Source organism: Dasypus novemcinctus, chromosome 30, assembly GCF_030445035.2.
Source record: "Dasypus novemcinctus isolate mDasNov1 chromosome 30, mDasNov1.1.hap2, whole genome shotgun sequence".
Classification (NCBI taxonomy): Eukaryota; Metazoa; Chordata; class Mammalia; order Cingulata; family Dasypodidae; genus Dasypus; species Dasypus novemcinctus.
The window spans coordinates 44,216,492-44,224,542 of record NC_080702.1 but is presented as its reverse complement, the minus strand read 5'-3'; positions in this window follow the sequence as shown (position 1 = coordinate 44,224,542).

Genomic DNA, 8,051 nt, shown 5'->3' with positions numbered 1-8,051 from the left:
AAAAGTAAATTCTTGAATAATAGTAAATAACTGGATCAGTGTTATTAAAGGTTGTCTCAATGACTTTTGTTTTATAATAAAGGATATAAGTGATTGATTTCTATGCTAGAAATATACTGCATTTACTATTTATTCTATTTTCCTTGCTTCTATAGAGTAAGTTTGCACAAGGCTTAAATGTTTTAATGTTCATTTTGATTCAGAGTTGAGGTTTTATTATATATGGAATCTTTTAAACTTCAGCCAAAAATGAATGCAAATGTGAAAATTCTGGTTTATTTTAATTCTGATTCTGCTTAAGTTTTTGGCTTTAAAAATTATAATAATGGCGATGGGTGAAGTGCTGACAAATTTTACAGTGATGTTTTTATTTTATAGAGTATTACTATAACTAGGTTAGAACTTGCCACAAGTGAGTCATTTTTTTCAAATGTGCATTTTAAAATGAATGATTTATATAGATACATCATAATAAATTTTAAAGCTACATGTAAAAAAAGGGAGGTGATGTGGGAGAGGTGATACCTCGGAATCCCTCACACTTTTGATTTATATTTTCTGTCATATAAAAGCTCTTTCTAAAAAAGCTCATTATATTAAAAAAATAAAAATAATAAATAGTCATCTTTTTTTACTGCTTTTTTCAAGAACTTAGTTTTGCCTGTTTTTGAATATAATTTGCATTGGAATATACAATAGACGTTCATTTGTGCCTGGCTTTTATTCTCCACAGTATTCCTGAGAGGAGATTCACTCATTTTGTTCCAAATATTAGTAGTTCAAGCTTTTTCATGTCTGTGTGGTATTCCATTGTGGTATTATGCCATAATTTAAATTTCTGTTCTACTGCTGGTAGACATTTGGGTTGTTTTCAGTTTTGGGCACTAGGAATAAGGCTGCTTATAACATTCTCAAACATATCTCTTGGCACACACACACATATATACATTTTCTTGGGTGCATACCCAGAGCAGAAATTCTGAATAAGAGTGCATTAATGTGTTAAACTTTAGTAAATTCTACCAAACAGCTTTCCACGGTGTTTCCATGCATATATCCTCTCATCTGCAGTTTAGGAGAGTCCCATTCCTCCTACTCCTCACTAGTACTTGGTGTTGTCAATTCTATTGATTTTAGCCATTCAGTTACAAATGACACTGGAATTTGTAACAGGAATAATGTTTAAGTTTATTTTAAAGTGAAGGGATACTTTTCAAAGGGGAGGCATGCTGAGAAAAGTGATTTATTCCTTGCTTGAAAAGATACTTGAGTGCCGAAGATTACGTAGACAGCACTATGGTCTCTTATAATGTTTTCATACTATGTGAAGAATTCCCAGAATTTAACACCACAAATGTTCAATGGAATTTACATAATTGAAAATTAATTAAATTTGATATTTTTATATTTAAATCATAATTTAAAATTTCAAAACAAGTAAAAAAATCCCACAATAATATATTTGTACCCACTTCTTAAAATAGATAAAAAGCTAAAATCTGACAATACCAATTGCTCTTGAGGATGTGGAGCAATACAATTTGCATTCATCGCTAGTGAGAACACAAAATTTTACAGCCATAAGACACTTTAGCAGTTTTTTTACAAATAAACATAGTATTTTTATATTATTTATAATTCCAAAAACACATATTTTTATATTATTTATGAATTTCAAAAATACATAGTGGGTTGTGTTTGTAAACTGGTCTATTCCTCTGGGCATATTAGATTGTATTAAATTCAGAGGTTTAACTTTTAATTAAATCAAGATCAGGACTTTTATCTGAGCATGTCAATAGGGCATGCAGGGTTCAGTCCCCAACCCCTTGGTTGGGGTAAAACAGAATTTCACACGGTAGTAAACACATGGTGAAGGAGAACACAGAAAAGAACACAGAGGAAGAAAAACATCTTATCAGACAGGATCTTGTGATCCCCTGAAGAAAGATGAGCCTGATAGTGTGCAGGTGACCTTGTGAAGAGACCAGAGCAGCCCGGAAAGAAATGAGCCCCATGAAGAGAGACAAGCTTTTTACCAGTTTATACCTTAGTTCAGAAGAAATTGGAGCCATGTACCCTTACGAGGAACACTTTCAGAAAATGCATGTCAATTTGTCAACATGTGGCAACAGACTTTGGATGAGAAAATACTTTTACGGTACCTTGAGTTGGATTATTTAGAGCCTGGTAACTGTTCAGCTTCTACCCCCAAAGAAATACCCTTTATAAATGCCAACAGATTTCTGGTACTTTGCATCAGCACCCCTTTGGCTGACTAATACACCACACAATCCATCAATTGTACTTTTAGGCATATATATGAAAATTTAAGTTTGTACAAAAACACACACATAATTGTTTATAGTAGCTATATTTGCAATTTCAAAATCAGAAAGCAATGAAGAGGTTGTTCAACAGGATAAAAGGTGAATTCATTGTACTATATCTATACAGTGGATCATTACTGAGATAAAATGAAATGTTCCCTCCAGGCAAATATATACATATTTGATGAATCTTAAATGGTTATTGCTAATTAAAAGAAACCAGTTTTAAAATGCTGCATATGCTGATATCAGTTATATCATTTTCTGGATATGGCACAACATTGGGATAAAAGAATATTCACTACTTGCTTGAGTAGAGAGTAAGGTTGAATAGATAGAAGCACAGGGTGCTTTGTAGAATAATGAATCTACCCTGATTAATACTGTTAAAGTAGATGCATGTTATTATACATTTGTTAAAATGCATTGAAATTGAAAACACAAAGAGTAAACCTTACATATGCAAATACAAATTAATTACAAGGTCAAGGGAATCCCAGATAGAATAAACTTTTTGCAAATCTAACTACATGAAAAATGTATAATTTGCCCGAACAGCGGGGACTGAGGGCAAAGGTCTGGAAAAGTAATATTGGTTGTGAATGGAATCTGTAAAGTGAAGTCAAAAGAAATGTGTGTATGTCCTGTACTCTAGTTGAAAAAGTAGCATTCCACCGAGTATGGATTAACAGTACTAATTCCTGTATACATGTCCACTAAAATCAAGAAATCCATAGACAGAAGGCGGTTAAGGGAATATTTTTCTCACTGTAAAGTGGGAGCTTACAGATAAGCAAGCGGAAGAGATCAAAATGTTCTATGTGATAATGGATTAGAGGTAGACAAATCAGTATGAAATCATGTGTAGGTGAATACAAATACAGAAGGTTTTTTATATACATATTACTAGATACGAGCATGTACAGATCTTAGCATACACACATATATTTCATATACACTCCACAGAGAGGGCCTAGAGGCTCACTAGCAAAGAGCACAGACCTTGGAATTTAAAACCAGACCTTGGAATTTAAAACCATTCTCCAATAAATGTCTTCTTAGAGAAATTGCTGTTTCTAGCTGAGAAATATGGAAGAAGCACCTGGTATATTTTGTGGTATCAAAAGTAAATAGGTGCTAAAATTAACCTTTCAATGATGTGGTAGTTGTACAGACAAATAAGGTAAACTCGAAAAAGATTCAATGGCTAAATAGAGCAAATTGCAAAACAGCAACAGAAGTAGTGTTGTATCACACACCAAAGTTTGAAATATATGCCATGAGTCAATCCCGATATAACTAATTTATACATAACAAGAGGCAAATCTCTTAAGCAGAGGATTTCAATAATTTATATAGATATTGCTCTCTCAAGGACATGGAGAATAAATCCCCAATCTGAAGTGTGGGCTTCAACTAGTGGCTTCTTTGTAAAGGTGATATATAGAAAGGCTAAGAAACAAGGAACATTACACTGAGGGGACTTCAAAACACTGTTGATCAACCTAAATATCAACAATGATAAGTCGTACTGGTAAGTTGCACCCTGGATAGGATGTGATAAAATGGAACTTTGTCTCTGGTGTCTCCCTCAGAAAACATCAGAGCATCAGAAAATTGTAATTGAGGGATCCTTTACAATACTCCTGATCTCCACTCCTCAAAAGTATCCAGTTCATCAAAAATGAGGAGCACCTGAGAAGCTGTCTCAGTCACAAAGAGATTAAGAATTTATGACCGATAAGTACAAGAAATTATTTTAGATGGGTGATGTTTTTTAAGAACAGGGGAAAGAGGGTGAGAAGTTCTCAGAAGCTATCTCTAAAATTCTTGCAATTTTTCTGTAAATCTAACACTGTTCTAAAATAGTAAATTTTTTAAGAAGCAAAAATATTAGTGAAATGGAAATCCTAGAAACATCGAATTGCATGATTCAATCCAGATACACAATTAAATGACTTGTACAGGAATAGCACATAGCTCTGTCCCACATTCTTCATCAATTGAATCACAACAGTGACACTAATTTCATAAAATAATTGAAATAATTAAATAAAATAATGAATATATAATATCATGCATTATGCCTAGTATCAAAAGCAAATATTTTAAACATTATGATTCAATCACACACAGATTCACTCCCCACACCTTCCCCAAATCCACTGTGCAACTTTTCATCCCTCATCATCAACGTGGGGTCTTAACAAGAGTGATATAAAGAAAAGGGGGGAATGGAAAGGACAAATGAGTTTATATGGCTATGTGTCTCCAAAAAGAGCTGGGAGGTTATCAGAGGGGTTGCCCTTATGCACACCTGAGCAGACTCCCAGAGACAGATAAAGTAGATACAACCCCAGGTATTGGTTCTTCTGAGGGCTACCGAGACACATAGGTTCTATGGTCATGGCAAATGGAGTTCAGTGCCATCTCATTTGGCCCTACTTTGGAGTTTGTGTTTCTGTGCGATGGAGCTTGTCTTAGATGTGATCTTTGTCCACAAGCCTCTCCTTTTACTTTTCCTGGAACAGTAGTTGTTGCTGGGATTTAATGTATACCCAGGGGACCTGAATCTCTGGACTGACCATATGAGAGCCAGACCATGCGCCTCAACAGACTTGCAACTCCTACACTCTGGTTTATTGGAATTATCCCACTAATCTAACATGGAGGTGAAGAAGGTCAACCACCACACCAGGGAACCATGATTGCCTGCAACTGAAAGCAGGAGAATTGCATCCAACATCCATCTGGAATCTAAGCCCCCTCTTGATATAGATGTGGAGTGGACACAACCATTCTAAGGTCCACAGGATGGAGGAATAGAGTATGGATAGGAGTGGACTTACTGACATTCTATTCATGAACTACTGTGATTAGTAATTGAAGAAATTACTCCAAATCCTCCCTCAAGTTGCAGTACAATCATTAGCTCTCTTGTTAAGCCTTCACTAGCCTCCATGGGAAAAGACCATACTTTTCGACCCACTACACCAGAATTTCACAGCCATGTCTAATTATTGGATATACTCATTTCTATGTCAATTACCCTATTTGGATGCAATCTCTTAAATATGAAGAACGAAGTCTTATCTATTTCTTTATTACAAAAAATATTTAGAGCTCTTTATGAAGTAATTGATTACTAAGCATTTGTTGAATGACCAAAGGAAAAAAAATAGATGAAGGGGAAGCAGCTGTGGCTCAATCAGTTGGGCTCCCATCTACAATATGGGAGGTCCTGGGTTTACATCCCAGGGCCTCTTTGTGAAGGCAGGTTTACCTGCACACCACAGAGCAGAGAGCCACCTGGCCAGCAGAGCACTTGCTCAGCAAGGTGATGCAACAAGAACAAAAAAGGGAGTCAAGCCAAAAACACAGAGGATTGTGCAGTGAATGGACAGAGAGCAGACATCAAGCAAGCTGAATGGCAGGAGAAAAATAATTAAATAAATATTGACAGAGAAGAACGCCTAGCAAATGGACACAGAGAGAAGATAGCATGCCAAAGCCACAAGGGGGAGGGTATAAAAAAAGAATGTAATGAAACAGATACTTTCAACAATTCTCGAGAAAGTAGAATGAGTGAATCAAGGTAAAAATGCTGCTGAGAAAGGGACGACCCAAGACTGAGAGCTAAGGCTAGAGGAGGCAACTTAGTAAAAAGAGATATTTAGTGTATCCACTATCTATTTCCACTATGACATTTTAATTGGGTCTGTGTATGTTAAGTTTTCCTTATAGGCATTTTCTGCTGATACCCTTAAAGTTACTAGAAAAAAATAGGATCATGGACCCAAAATACATTCCCCTAGTACCTGTGAAATTCTGAAACTCACTCTGAAATTATCAAGGTATGGTCTGAGTTCACAAATGTAGATTCTTTCATGAACTATGAATGAAGTTGTAAGTTCTGCTCCCAGGAAGAAAAGAGAGATGGAATCACTCATGAGGTCTCTAGAAAACAAATTGTGTTTTTGCTTTTCCAGAGATTAGAAAAATATATTTGACATAGAGAAGAAGAATCTTTTAGAATTTATGAGCAATTAGGGATTCCATTCCCAAGAGCCACATTAGTGAAATACTCTTTTGTCTCAATATTCCCTGTGATATTTAGTTACCTGGAGGGAGGAAAGAAAATTGCAATGAAAACTTTTGAAATTTTGACCTATTTGACAGCTTTGGAGTTCCATTTCCACTCTAATCCCAGTGGACACATACTTCCCAGGAGATCATATCTCTTTAGGTCAGTCTTTACTTTTGCCAGGTTTCCCAAAATGTTTACTCTATTTCTGTTTCTGGAGAAAGATTCTGGATAGACTAAAATTTCTTATGTCTCCAAATTATATCCTCTAGATTTGGGGCTTATAAATGGAACCACTATCTCTCAAGAGGATTTCCTCTTGTCCCACTACTTCCTTCTATCCCATAGTTAGCAATATCTGTTCAACTCACACAACGAATTGTTTTGTCAGTCATTCAATGACTATTCATTCAGCAATAAGATATGGTAAAGCCTTTACTACTATCTGGTAATGAAGAGAAGAATAAGGTACTGTGTTTCCCTGCAAACAGTTCAGAGTTTAGACAAGCCAAGAGAGAAGTGTGCAAATATCACGCCCTAGGGGTTACAGTGGTCCTGGTGAATTCTACTTCTTTATGAATGAAGGTTGGGTTTTCTATTTCTTCCCTTATGCTCCTGGGATTTTGAAAGGGATTACATTAAACTTACAGATCACTGTAAATAGTATTGGCATGTTTTTTTAAAAAGTTTTATTCATACCCCATATAATCCTTCCATAGTGTACAATCTGTGACTGTTTAATCACAGAGTTTTGCATTCATCAACACAATAAATTTTAGAATATTTTCATAACACAAAAAGAAAAATACACTACCCCTTATAACCCCATATTAATGATCCTTAATATTGTTATGGTACCTTTGTTACAACTAATGAAAATATTAAAATACTACTATTACCTATGGTTGGATTTTTTTGTATTTGTATTTTTAAAGAAGCTTTAGTTTTCATAAAAGTTACATTGGAAAAACAACCAGGGAATTCTCAACTGTCCACCTACTCCCCCTCCCACACTTCTCCATATTAACATTATCTTTCATTAATGTGGTACATTTGTTACAATTGATGAACACATATAGCAGCATTGTTACTAAATGTGGACTATATTCATATTATAGTTTTTACTCTGCTCCACACAATTTTGTGGGTTATGACAAAATATGTAATGGCCTGTATCTATCACTGCAATGTCATGCAGGACAATCCAGTGTTCAAAAATGCCCCAAAGCTACACCTTTTATTCTGTTCCATTCCCATCAGAATCTCTGGTGGCCCCAGTCATTACATCAATGATAAAATTTCATCCTTTGCAAGAATAGTAGTAAGTCTAAAACAGAGTAATACCAAGTCTACTTTAGACGATTGTCCATTTCCCAAACCTAAGGAATTGGAATAATGATACCCACTCTTTCTAATTGAGCAGGCACTTAGGTCCCATGGGACAGATGGATGGAACTATCTTGCTTGCAGTTGTTGACAATCTGTGATTCTTTAAATGGACATTTTCCCTCATCTCGTCTTTAGTTTCCTGGATGAATTCTGTGAACTGAAGAGTAGTATTGCAACTCTGCTGAGATTCAGGGCTCACCTGGCACATGAAAAGACCAAAGATTTAAGTCTTTGGGACCTATATTTAA